Genomic DNA, 14656 nt, shown 5'->3' with positions numbered 1-14656 from the left:
CAGCAGAGCGACCACGGTCCTTCTCCGTGTATGCCGTAGGTCAGACTAAGGGCCGCGGTAGGTGGCCGCAGCTATTTGTTACCTGCGAAAACTGATAAAGAGCAACGGAACGCGCACACACGCGCACAGCCACACGCGCGCAGCGGGCCACCACACTTCGCATCACGCCCCCTGTCCACTAACACCACCAGCGAATAGAGAAAAAAAAAAAAAAAGAAAGAAACGTGATATGGCATGAGAAGGTGAGAGGGAAACAAGCACAGTCAGATGTACACACACTAAGTGGGGAAGGGTGACTATGAATAGTGCCAGCGAGGACGCAGGCGAACTGGCGAGCAAGGCCGAGTCACTGAAGCTATCTTCCCAAACGAGACGACCGGAGAAAAAAAAAAAAGGATGAATCGCGGCTAGCCAGATGTGCGGGGGGCCATATACTCAACTACCTTCCTCTGCCGAATGTTTCAGAAGGCAGAGCTCAACCGGTCATACCAAACACACCAGACTGCGTGCCGCATTTTAAATGCAGGCGCGAGTAAGAACGGGGTTTGTAGTTTATGTAGCCATAATCCTGCACAGTCCACCGCCCGTTAATTATCAATCAACGGGCGGAGGACTGTGCAGGACGCCAAAGAAATGGCCGACCAAACGACCAGGTTAGGAGATGACGATCAGAGCTAAATACGGCAGCGCATCACGAAAGCTACAACAGTAATGCATGAAAATGCGCGCATACACTTCAAGAACATGCTTACAGCAATGTTGAAGCTAATTGTAGAGCAAAGAGCTAATTGCGACGCACTTAAAGCCAGTCGCTCGTTAAGCGGGAGGGAGAGCTACCTGCAGCGCCATCTGTACTACAACACACGAGACTGATTTAAGAGGCGCGCAATTTAAAAGCACCCTTTGCAAAAGACATGGAAAATGGTAGATTGATGACATTCAACACTTTATAGGCCTTTACCCATGCATTATTGAGCGCATGAGGTTATGCGAAAGCCAAATTTGCACCAAAATACCTGCTTCTAGCTCTGCACCGCCAAGCTACACAATGCGCGCGTGCATAAGCACAGTGAATGAACAATGAAATCGAGGGGAAAAAAAAAATAAATATTGAATATGAAAAAGGCAGGTTGGATATCTAATAGCCACGAGAAGAAAGTAAATAAATAAATAAAACGAGCCAGAGCATGGGGCAATAGGCATTTTTTTTTTTCCTTCCTACCCCCACAATGAAACAACACTGAATTAACAGCAGCAGTTCCAAAGAGGAAGAAAGATACCTAAGTAGCCATGGACATCATTACGGGATATGTCAGAAATATTCAATACCCATACTCAGATAACATAGCCAGGAAGAAACACCAAAGTATTTTTCCCCATTCAAATCCTAATAGTAGTATTTCGGATACTGAATACTGGCACAAAGCAAGCCCTTAAATAAAATTAAGACACTGAACAGTTTGTACGCGAGGCTATGAATCTATACTGGAAAAAAAAAAAGAAGAAAAAAAAAAGAAACAACAACAAAACCAAAAAAATAATTCCTACTAGTTTACACGCGAAGCCAGTACTAAATAAAGGTTTCAGTAAGAACCGAGCTGTTTACAAGAGTAAAAAAAGAAACAAAACAAAAAAAAAGGGGGGTGGGGAAGAGAAAAGAAAAAAAAATTAAAGTGGAGGAAAAATTGAGACATTAATGCCGAATAAAGTAAAAGAAAAGCCTGGAACGGCATCGAAAAGCTGTAGGGCCATGAGCCGTGCATTGCGTGGACTACTGCAATTGTCTAAACCTCAGCGAATAGCAGAGGCTAACAGGCGTAACCTGTATTAGCATCAGCAGAGACTGCAATACGAATTAAGCAAACGCGCCCTTATTCCAGGTCCCTTTGGAGGTAAAATAACTAAATAACATATGAAAGCAAGAGAAGGAATGAAAAAAAATTAAGATTCTCTATTTTTTTTAAACTAGTATAACGCGGAAAGGAAAAAGGAAAAAAAAAATGGTGGGAGGGGCTGGCATGTGCCATTTTCCTGACATAAAGAAAAAAAAACAAATTTCAACCATGCTCACAAATTGGGCGACCAGGCAAGACGAGTGAGGGGCGCGATGCGGGAGTTATCCACCGGAGGTAATCCGCATCATACTTGAGGTTGTTTGGCGGCCGGGGCCCCCCCGGGGCAAGACGCCCGCGGAGGTCAGGCAGCCATCGCGTTCGCTGTCGGGGCCGTGAAGACAGCTGCCACCAGCAGAGCGACCACGGTCCTTCTCCGTGTATGCCGTAGGTCAGACTAAGGGCCGCGGTAGGTGGCCGCAGCTATTTGTTACCTGCGAAAACTGATAAAGAGCAACGGAACGCGCACACACGCGCACAGCCACACGCGCGCAGCGGGCCACCACACTTCGCATCACGCCCCCTGTCCACTAACACCACCAGCGAATAGAGAAAAAAAAAAAAAAAGAAAGAAACGTGATATGGCATGAGAAGGTGAGAGGGAAACAAGCACAGTCAGATGTACACACACTAAGTGGGGAAGGGTGACTATGAATAGTGCCAGCGAGGACGCAGGCGAACTGGCGAGCAAGGCCGAGTCACTGAAGCTATCTTCCCAAACGAGACGACCGGAGAAAAAAAAAAAAGGATGAATCGCGGCTAGCCAGATGTGCGGGGGGCCATATACTCAACTACCTTCCTCTGCCGAATGTTTCAGAAGGCAGAGCTCAACCGGTCATACCAAACACACCAGACTGCGTGCCGCATTTTAAATGCAGGCGCGAGTAAGAACGGGGTTTGTAGTTTATGTAGCCATAATCCTGCACAGTCCACCGCCCGTTAATTATCAATCAACGGGCGGAGGACTGTGCAGGACGCCAAAGAAATGGCCGACCAAACGACCAGGTTAGGAGATGACGATCAGAGCTAAATACGGCAGCGCATCACGAAAGCTACAACAGTAATGCATGAAAATGCGCGCATACACTTCAAGAACATGCTTACAGCAATGTTGAAGCTAATTGTAGAGCAAAGAGCTAATTGCGACGCACTTAAAGCCAGTCGCTCGTTAAGCGGGAGGGAGAGCTACCTGCAGCGCCATCTGTACTACAACACACGAGACTGATTTAAGAGGCGCGCAATTTAAAAGCACCCTTTGCAAAAGACATGGAAAATGGTAGATTGATGACATTCAACACTTTATAGGCCTTTACCCATGCATTATTATGCGCATGAGGTTATGCGAAAGCCAAATTTGCACCAAAATACCTGCTTCTAGCTCTGCACCGCCAAGCTACACAATGCGCGCGTGCATAAGCACAGTGAATGAACAATGAAATCGAGGGGAAAAAAAAAAATAAATATTGAATATGAAAAAGGCAGGTTGGATATCTGATAGCCACGAGAAGAAAGTAAATAAATAAAACGAGCCAGAGCATGGGGCAATAGGCATTTTTTTTTTCCTTCCTACCCCCACAATGAAACAACACTGAATTAACAGCAGCAGTTCCAAAGAGGAAGAAAGATACCTAACTAGCCATGGACATCATTACGGGATATGTCAGAAATATTCAATACCCATACTCAGATAACATAGCCAGGAAGAAACACCAAAGTATTTTTCCCCATTCAAATCCTAATAGTAGTATTTCGGATACTGAATACTGGCACAAAGCAAGCCCTTAAATAAAATTAAGACACTGAACAGTTTGTACGCGAGGCTATGAATCTATACTGGAAAAAAAAAAGAAGAAAAAAAAAAAGAAACAACAACAAAACCAAAAAAATAATTCCTACTAGTTTACACGCGAAGCCAGTACTAAATAAAGGTTTCAGTAAGAACCGAGCTGTTTACAAGAGTAAAAAAAGAAACAAAACAAAAAAAAAGGGGGGTGGGGAAGAGAAAAGAAAAAAAAAAAATTAAAGTGGAGGAAAAATTGAGACATTAATGCCGAATAAAGTAAAAGAAAAGCCTGGAACGGCATCGAAAAGCTGTAGGGCCATGAGCCGTGCATTGCGTGGACTACTGCAATTGTCTAAACCTCAGCGAATAGCAGAGGCTAACAGGCGTAACCTGTATTAGCATCAGCAGAGACTGCAATACGAATTAAGCAAACGCGCCCTTATTCCAGGTCCCTTTGGAGGTAAAATAACTAAATAACATATGAAAGCAAGAGAAGGAATGAAAAAAAAATTAAGATTCTCTATTTTTTTTAAACTAGTATAACGCGGAAAGGAAAAAGGAAAAAAAAAATGGTGGGAGGGGCTGGCATGTGCCATTTTCCTGACATAAAGAAAAAAAAAACAAATTTCAACCATGCTCACAAATTGGGCGACCAGGCAAGACGAGTGAGGGGCGCGATGCGGGAGTTATCCACCGGAGGTAATCCGCATCATACTTGAGGTTGTTTGGCGGCCGGGGCCCCCCCGGGGCAAGACGCCCGCGGAGGTCAGGCAGCCATCGCGTTCGCTGTCGGGGCCGTGAAGACAGCTGCCACCAGCAGAGCGACCACGGTCCTTCTCCGTGTATGCCGTAGGTCAGACTAAGGGCCGCGGTAGGTGGCCGCAGCTATTTGTTACCTGCGAAAACTGATAAAGAGCAACGGAACGCGCACACACGCGCACAGCCACACGCGCGCAGCGGGCCACCACACTTCGCATCACGCCCCCTGTCCACTAACACCACCAGCGAATAGAGAAAAAAAAAAAAAAGAAAGAAACGTGATATGGCATGAGAAGGTGAGAGGGAAACAAGCACAGTCAGATGTACACACACTAAGTGGGGAAGGGTGACTATGAATAGTGCCAGCGAGGACGCAGGCGAACTGGCGAGCAAGGCCGAGTCACTGAAGCTATCTTCCCAAACGAGACGACCGGAGAAAAAAAAAAAAGGATGAATCGCGGCTAGCCAGATGTGCGGGGGGCCATATACTCAACTACCTTCCTCTGCCGAATGTTTCAGAAGGCAGAGCTCAACCGGTCATACCAAACACACCAGACTGCGTGCCGCATTTTAAATGCAGGCGCGAGTAAGAACGGGGTTTGTAGTTTATGTAGCCATAATCCTGCACAGTCCACCGCCCGTTAATTATCAATCAACGGGCGGAGGACTGTGCAGGACGCCAAAGAAATGGCCGACCAAACGACCAGGTTAGGAGATGACGATCAGAGCTAAATACGGCAGCGCATCACGAAAGCTACAACAGTAATGCATGAAAATGCGCGCATACACTTCAAGAACATGCTTACAGCAATGTTGAAGCTAATTGTAGAGCAAAGAGCTAATTGCGACGCACTTAAAGCCAGTCGCTCGTTAAGCGGGAGGGAGAGCTACCTGCAGCGCCATCTGTACTACAACACACGAGACTGATTTAAGAGGCGCGCAATTTAAAAGCACCCTTTGCAAAAGACATGGAAAATGGTAGATTGATGACATTCAACACTTTATAGGCCTTTACCCATGCATTATTGAGCGCATGAGGTTATGCGAAAGCCAAATTTGCACCAAAATACCTGCTTCTAGCTCTGCACCGCCAAGCTACACAATGCGCGCGTGCATAAGCACAGTGAATGAACAATGAAATCGAGGGGAAAAAAAAAAATAAATATTGAATATGAAAAAGGCAGGTTGGATATCTGATAGCCACGAGAAGAAAGTAAATAAATAAATAAAACGAGCCAGAGCATGGGGCAATAGGCATTTTTTTTTCCTTCCTACCCCCACAATGAAACAACACTGAATTAACAGCAGCAGTTCCAAAGAGGAAGAAAGATACCTAACTAGCCATGGACATCATTACGGGATATGTCAGAAATATTCAATACCCATACTCAGATAACATAGCCAGGAAGAAACACCAAAGTATTTTTCCCCATTCAAATCCTAATAGTAGTATTTCGGATACTGAATACTGGCACAAAGCAAGCCCTTAAATAAAATTAAGACACTGAACAGTTTGTACGCGAGGCTATGAATCTATACTGGAAAAAAAAAAGAAGAAAAAAAAAAAAAGAAACAACAACAAAACCAAAAAAATAATTCCTACTAGTTTACACGCGAAGCCAGTACTAAATAAAGGTTTCAGTAAGAACCGAGCTGTTTACAAGAGTAAAAAAAGAAACAAAACAAAAAAAAAGGGGGGTGGGGAAGAGAAAAGAAAAAAAAAAAATTAAAGTGGAGGAAAAATTGAGACATTAATGCCGAATAAAGTAAAAGAAAAGCCTGGAACGGCATCGAAAAGCTGTAGGGCCATGAGCCGTGCATTGCGTGGACTACTGCTATTGTCTAAACCTCAGCGAATAGCAGAGGCTAACAGGCGTAACCTGTATTAGCATCAGCAGAGACTGCAATACGAATTAAGCAAACGCGCCCTTATTCCAGGTCCCTTTGGAGGTAAAATAACTAAATAACATATGAAAGCAAGAGAAGGAATGAAAAAAAAATTAAGATTCTCTATTTTTTTTAAACTAGTATAACGCGGAAAGGAAAAAGGAAAAAAAAAATGGTGGGAGGGGCTGGCATGTGCCATTTTCCTGACATAAAGAAAAAAAAAACAAATTTCAACCATGCTCACAAATTGGGCGACCAGGCAAGACGAGTGAGGGGCGCGATGCGGGAGTTATCCACCGGAGGTAATCCGCATCATACTTGAGGTTGTTTGGCGGCCGGGGCCCCCCCGGGGCAAGACGCCCGCGGAGGTCAGGCAGCCATCGCGTTCGCTGTCGGGGCCGTGAAGACAGCTGCCACCAGCAGAGCGACCACGGTCCTTCTCCGTGTATGCCGTAGGTCAGACTAAGGGCCGCGGTAGGTGGCCGCAGCTATTTGTTACCTGCGAAAACTGATAAAGAGCAACGGAACGCGCACACACGCGCACAGCCACACGCGCGCAGCGGGCCACCACACTTCGCATCACGCCCCCTGTCCACTAACACCACCAGCGAATAGAGAAAAAAAAAAAAAAAAAAGAAAGAAACGTGATATGGCATGAGAAGGTGAGAGGGAAACAAGCACAGTCAGATGTACACACACTAAGTGGGGAAGGGTGACTATGAATAGTGCCAGCGAGGACGCAGGCGAACTGGCGAGCAAGGCCGAGTCACTGAAGCTATCTTCCCAAACGAGACGACCGGAGAAAAAAAAAAAAGGATGAATCGCGGCTAGCCAGATGTGCGGGGGGCCATATACTCAACTACCTTCCTCTGCCGAATGTTTCAGAAGGCAGAGCTCAACCGGTCATACCAAACACACCAGACTGCGTGCCGCATTTTAAATGCAGGCGCGAGTAAGAACGGGGTTTGTAGTTTATGTAGCCATAATCCTGCACAGTCCACCGCCCGTTAATTATCAATCAACGGGCGGAGGACTGTGCAGGACGCCAAAGAAATGGCCGACCAAACGACCAGGTTAGGAGATGACGATCAGAGCTAAATACGGCAGCGCATCACGAAAGCTACAACAGTAATGCATGAAAATGCGCGCATACACTTCAAGAACATGCTTACAGCAATGTTGAAGCTAATTGTAGAGCAAAGAGCTAATTGCGACGCACTTAAAGCCAGTCGCTCGTTAAGCGGGAGGGAGAGCTACCTGCAGCGCCATCTGTACTACAACACACGAGACTGATTTAAGAGGCGCGCAATTTAAAAGCACCCTTTGCAAAAGACATGGAAAATGGTAGATTGATGACATTCAACACTTTATAGGCCTTTACCCATGCATTATTGAGCGCATGAGGTTATGCGAAAGCCAAATTTGCACCAAAATACCTGCTTCTAGCTCTGCACCGCCAAGCTACACAATGCGCGCGTGCATAAGCACAGTGAATGAACAATGAAATCGAGGGGAAAAAAAAAATAAATATTGAATATGAAAAAGGCAGGTTGGATATCTGATAGCCACGAGAAGAAAGTAAATAAATAAAACGAGCCAGAGCATGGGGCAATAGGCATTTTTTTTTTCCTTCCTACCCCCACAATGAAACAACACTGAATTAACAGCAGCAGTTCCAAAGAGGAAGAAAGATACCTAACTAGCCATGGACATCATTACGGGATATGTCAGAAATATTCAATACCCATACTCAGATAACATAGCCAGGAAGAAACACCAAAGTATTTTTCCCCATTCAAATCCTAATAGTAGTATTTCGGATACTGAATACTGGCACAAAGCAAGCCCTTAAATAAAATTAAGACACTGAACAGTTTGTACGCGAGGCTATGAATCTATACTGGAAAAAAAAAAGAAGAAAAAAAAAAAAGAAACAACAACAAAACCAAAAAAATAATTCCTACTAGTTTACACGCGAAGCCAGTACTAAATAAAGGTTTCAGTAAGAACCGAGCTGTTTACAAGAGTAAAAAAAGAAACAAAACAAAAAAAAAGGGGGGTGGGGAAGAGAAAAGAAAAAAAAAAATTAAAGTGGAGGAAAAATTGAGACATTAATGCCGAATAAAGTAAAAGAAAAGCCTGGAACGGCATCGAAAAGCTGTAGGGCCATGAGCCGTGCATTGCGTGGACTACTGCAATTGTCTAAACCTCAGCGAATAGCAGAGGCTAACAGGCGTAACCTGTATTAGCATCAGCAGAGACTGCAATACGAATTAAGCAAACGCGCCCTTATTCCAGGTCCCTTTGGAGGTAAAATAACTAAATAACATATGAAAGCAAGAGAAGGAATGAAAAAAAAATTAAGATTCTCTATTTTTTTTAAACTAGAATAACGCGGAAAGGAAAAAGGAAAAAAAAAATGGTGGGAGGGGCTGGCATGTGCCATTTTCCTGACATAAAGAAAAAAAAACAAATTTCAACCATGCTCACAAATTGGGCGACCAGGCAAGACGAGTGAGGGGCGCGATGCGGGAGTTATCCACCGGAGGTAATCCGCATCATACTTGAGGTTGTTTGGCGGCCGGGGCCCCCCCGGGGCAAGACGCCCGCGGAGGTCAGGCAGCCATCGCGTTCGCTGTCGGGGCCGTGAAGACAGCTGCCACCAGCAGAGCGACCACGGTCCTTCTCCGTGTATGCCGTAGGTCAGACTAAGGGCCGCGGTAGGTGGCCGCAGCTATTTGTTACCTGCGAAAACTGATAAAGAGCAACGGAACGCGCACACACGCGCACAGCCACACGCGCGCAGCGGGCCACCACACTTCGCATCACGCCCCCTGTCCACTAACACCACCAGCGAATAGAGAAAAAAAAAAAAAAAGAAAGAAACGTGATATGGCATGAGAAGGTGAGAGGGAAACAAGCACAGTCAGATGTACACACACTAAGTGGGGAAGGGTGACTATGAATAGTGCCAGCGAGGACGCAGGCGAACTGGCGAGCAAGGCCGAGTCACTGAAGCTATCTTCCCAAACGAGACGACCGGAGAAAAAAAAAAAGGATGAATCGCGGCTAGCCAGATGTGCGGGGGGCCATATACTCAACTACCTTCCTCTGCCGAATGTTTCAGAAGGCAGAGCTCAACCGGTCATACCAAACACACCAGACTGCGTGCCGCATTTTAAATGCAGGCGCGAGTAAGAACGGGGTTTGTAGTTTATGTAGCCATAATCCTGCACAGTCCACCGCCCGTTAATTATCAATCAACGGGCGGAGGACTGTGCAGGACGCCAAAGAAATGGCCGACCAAACGACCAGGTTAGGAGATGACGATCAGAGCTAAATACGGCAGCGCATCACGAAAGCTACAACAGTAATGCATGAAAATGCGCGCATACACTTCAAGAACATGCTTACAGCAATGTTGAAGCTAATTGTAGAGCAAAGAGCTAATTGCGACGCACTTAAAGCCAGTCGCTCGTTAAGCGGGAGGGAGAGCTACCTGCAGCGCCATCTGTACTACAACACACGAGACTGATTTAAGAGGCGCGCAATTTAAAAGCACCCTTTGCAAAAGACATGGAAAATGGTAGATTGATGACATTCAACACTTTATAGGCCTTTACCCATGCATTATTGAGCGCATGAGGTTATGCGAAAGCCAAATTTGCACCAAAATACCTGCTTCTAGCTCTGCACCGCCAAGCTACACAATGCGCGCGTGCATAAGCACAGTGAATGAACAATGAAATCGAGGGGAAAAAAAAAATAAATATTGAATATGAAAAAGGCAGGTTGGATATCTAATAGCCACGAGAAGAAAGTAAATAAATAAATAAAACGAGCCAGAGCATGGGGCAATAGGCATTTTTTTTTTTCCTTCCTACCCCCACAATGAAACAACACTGAATTAACAGCAGCAGTTCCAAAGAGGAAGAAAGATACCTAAGTAGCCATGGACATCATTACGGGATATGTCAGAAATATTCAATACCCATACTCAGATAACATAGCCAGGAAGAAACACCAAAGTATTTTTCCCCATTCAAATCCTAATAGTAGTATTTCGGATACTGAATACTGGCACAAAGCAAGCCCTTAAATAAAATTAAGACACTGAACAGTTTGTACGCGAGGCTATGAATCTATACTGGAAAAAAAAAAAGAAGAAAAAAAAAAGAAACAACAACAAAACCAAAAAAATAATTCCTACTAGTTTACACGCGAAGCCAGTACTAAATAAAGGTTTCAGTAAGAACCGAGCTGTTTACAAGAGTAAAAAAAGAAACAAAACAAAAAAAAAGGGGGGTGGGGAAGAGAAAAGAAAAAAAAATTAAAGTGGAGGAAAAATTGAGACATTAATGCCGAATAAAGTAAAAGAAAAGCCTGGAACGGCATCGAAAAGCTGTAGGGCCATGAGCCGTGCATTGCGTGGACTACTGCAATTGTCTAAACCTCAGCGAATAGCAGAGGCTAACAGGCGTAACCTGTATTAGCATCAGCAGAGACTGCAATACGAATTAAGCAAACGCGCCCTTATTCCAGGTCCCTTTGGAGGTAAAATAACTAAATAACATATGAAAGCAAGAGAAGGAATGAAAAAAAATTAAGATTCTCTATTTTTTTTAAACTAGTATAACGCGGAAAGGAAAAAGGAAAAAAAAAATGGTGGGAGGGGCTGGCATGTGCCATTTTCCTGACATAAAGAAAAAAAAACAAATTTCAACCATGCTCACAAATTGGGCGACCAGGCAAGACGAGTGAGGGGCGCGATGCGGGAGTTATCCACCGGAGGTAATCCGCATCATACTTGAGGTTGTTTGGCGGCCGGGGCCCCCCCGGGGCAAGACGCCCGCGGAGGTCAGGCAGCCATCGCGTTCGCTGTCGGGGCCGTGAAGACAGCTGCCACCAGCAGAGCGACCACGGTCCTTCTCCGTGTATGCCGTAGGTCAGACTAAGGGCCGCGGTAGGTGGCCGCAGCTATTTGTTACCTGCGAAAACTGATAAAGAGCAACGGAACGCGCACACACGCGCACAGCCACACGCGCGCAGCGGGCCACCACACTTCGCATCACGCCCCCTGTCCACTAACACCACCAGCGAATAGAGAAAAAAAAAAAAAAAAAGAAAGAAACGTGATATGGCATGAGAAGGTGAGAGGGAAACAAGCACAGTCAGATGTACACACACTAAGTGGGGAAGGGTGACTATGAATAGTGCCAGCGAGGACGCAGGCGAACTGGCGAGCAAGGCCGAGTCACTGAAGCTATCTTCCCAAACGAGACGACCGGAGAAAAAAAAAAAAGGATGAATCGCGGCTAGCCAGATGTGCGGGGGGCCATATACTCAACTACCTTCCTCTGCCGAATGTTTCAGAAGGCAGAGCTCAACCGGTCATACCAAACACACCAGACTGCGTGCCGCATTTTAAATGCAGGCGCGAGTAAGAACGGGGTTTGTAGTTTATGTAGCCATAATCCTGCACAGTCCACCGCCCGTTAATTATCAATCAACGGGCGGAGGACTGTGCAGGACGCCAAAGAAATGGCCGACCAAACGACCAGGTTAGGAGATGACGATCAGAGCTAAATACGGCAGCGCATCACGAAAGCTACAACAGTAATGCATGAAAATGCGCGCATACACTTCAAGAACATGCTTACAGCAATGTTGAAGCTAATTGTAGAGCAAAGAGCTAATTGCGACGCACTTAAAGCCAGTCGCTCGTTAAGCGGGAGGGAGAGCTACCTGCAGCGCCATCTGTACTACAACACACGAGACTGATTTAAGAGGCGCGCAATTTAAAAGCACCCTTTGCAAAAGACATGGAAAATGGTAGATTGATGACATTCAACACTTTATAGGCCTTTACCCATGCATTATTATGCGCATGAGGTTATGCGAAAGCCAAATTTGCACCAAAATACCTGCTTCTAGCTCTGCACCGCCAAGCTACACAATGCGCGCGTGCATAAGCACAGTGAATGAACAATGAAATCGAGGGGAAAAAAAAAAATAAATATTGAATATGAAAAAGGCAGGTTGGATATCTGATAGCCACGAGAAGAAAGTAAATAAATAAAACGAGCCAGAGCATGGGGCAATAGGCATTTTTTTTTTCCTTCCTACCCCCACAATGAAACAACACTGAATTAACAGCAGCAGTTCCAAAGAGGAAGAAAGATACCTAACTAGCCATGGACATCATTACGGGATATGTCAGAAATATTCAATACCCATACTCAGATAACATAGCCAGGAAGAAACACCAAAGTATTTTTCCCCATTCAAATCCTAATAGTAGTATTTCGGATACTGAATACTGGCACAAAGCAAGCCCTTAAATAAAATTAAGACACTGAACAGTTTGTACGCGAGGCTATGAATCTATACTGGAAAAAAAAAAGAAGAAAAAAAAAAGAAACAACAACAAAACCAAAAAAATAATTCCTACTAGTTTACACGCGAAGCCAGTACTAAATAAAGGTTTCAGTAAGAACCGAGCTGTTTACAAGAGTAAAAAAAGAAACAAAACAAAAAAAAAGGGGGGTGGGGAAGAGAAAAGAAAAAAAAAAAATTAAAGTGGAGGAAAAATTGAGACATTAATGCCGAATAAAGTAAAAGAAAAGCCTGGAACGGCATCGAAAAGCTGTAGGGCCATGAGCCGTGCATTGCGTGGACTACTGCAATTGTCTAAACCTCAGCGAATAGCAGAGGCTAACAGGCGTAACCTGTATTAGCATCAGCAGAGACTGCAATACGAATTAAGCAAACGCGCCCTTATTCCAGGTCCCTTTGGAGGTAAAATAACTAAATAACATATGAAAGCAAGAGAAGGAATGAAAAAAAAATTAAGATTCTCTATTTTTTTTAAACTAGTATAACGCGGAAAGGAAAAAGGAAAAAAAAAATGGTGGGAGGGGCTGGCATGTGCCATTTTCCTGACATAAAGAAAAAAAAAAACAAATTTCAACCATGCTCACAAATTGGGCGACCAGGCAAGACGAGTGAGGGGCGCGATGCGGGAGTTATCCACCGGAGGTAATCCGCATCATACTTGAGGTTGTTTGGCGGCCGGGGCCCCCCCGGGGCAAGACGCCCGCGGAGGTCAGGCAGCCATCGCGTTCGCTGTCGGGGCCGTGAAGACAGCTGCCACCAGCAGAGCGACCACGGTCCTTCTCCGTGTATGCCGTAGGTCAGACTAAGGGCCGCGGTAGGTGGCCGCAGCTATTTGTTACCTGCGAAAACTGATAAAGAGCAACGGAACGCGCACACACGCGCACAGCCACACGCGCGCAGCGGGCCACCACACTTCGCATCACGCCCCCTGTCCACTAACACCACCAGCGAATAGAGAAAAAAAAAAAAAAAGAAAGAAACGTGATATGGCATGAGAAGGTGAGAGGGAAACAAGCACAGTCAGATGTACACACACTAAGTGGGGAAGGGTGACTATGAATAGTGCCAGCGAGGACGCAGGCGAACTGGCGAGCAAGGCCGAGTCACTGAAGCTATCTTCCCAAACGAGACGACCGGAGAAAAAAAAAAAAGGATGAATCGCGGCTAGCCAGATGTGCGGGGGGCCATATACTCAACTACCTTCCTCTGCCGAATGTTTCAGAAGGCAGAGCTCAACCGGTCATACCAAACACACCAGACTGCGTGCCGCATTTTAAATGCAGGCGCGAGTAAGAACGGGGTTTGTAGTTTATGTAGCCATAATCCTGCACAGTCCACCGCCCGTTAATTATCAATCAACGGGCGGAGGACTGTGCAGGACGCCAAAGAAATGGCCGACCAAACGACCAGGTTAGGAGATGACGATCAGAGCTAAATACGGCAGCGCATCACGAAAGCTACAACAGTAATGCATGAAAATGCGCGCATACACTTCAAGAACATGCTTACAGCAATGTTGAAGCTAATTGTAGAGCAAAGAGCTAATTGCGACGCACTTAAAGCCAGTCGCTCGTTAAGCGGGAGGGAGAGCTACCTGCAGCGCCATCTGTACTACAACACACGAGACTGATTTAAGAGGCGCGCAATTTAAAAGCACCCTTTGCAAAAGACATGGAAAATGGTAGATTGATGACATTCAACACTTTATAGGCCTTTACCCATGCATTATTGAGCGCATGAGGTTATGCGAAAGCCAAATTTGCACCAAAATACCTGCTTCTAGCTCTGCACCGCCAAGCTACACAATGCGCGCGTGCATAAGCACAGTGAATGAACAATGAAATCGAGGGGAAAAAAAAAATAAATATTGAATATGAAAAAGGCAGGTTGGATATCTGATAGCCACGAGAAGAAAGTAAATAAATAAATAAAACGAGCC

Source organism: Amblyomma maculatum, chromosome 1 (assembly GCF_055883805.1).
Source record: "Amblyomma maculatum isolate TAMU_Amacu chromosome 1, ASM5588380v1, whole genome shotgun sequence".
Classification (NCBI taxonomy): domain Eukaryota; kingdom Metazoa; phylum Arthropoda; class Arachnida; order Ixodida; family Ixodidae; genus Amblyomma; species Amblyomma maculatum.
The sequence above is the reverse complement of the archived record's forward strand: the minus strand, read 5'-3'. Positions refer to the sequence as shown.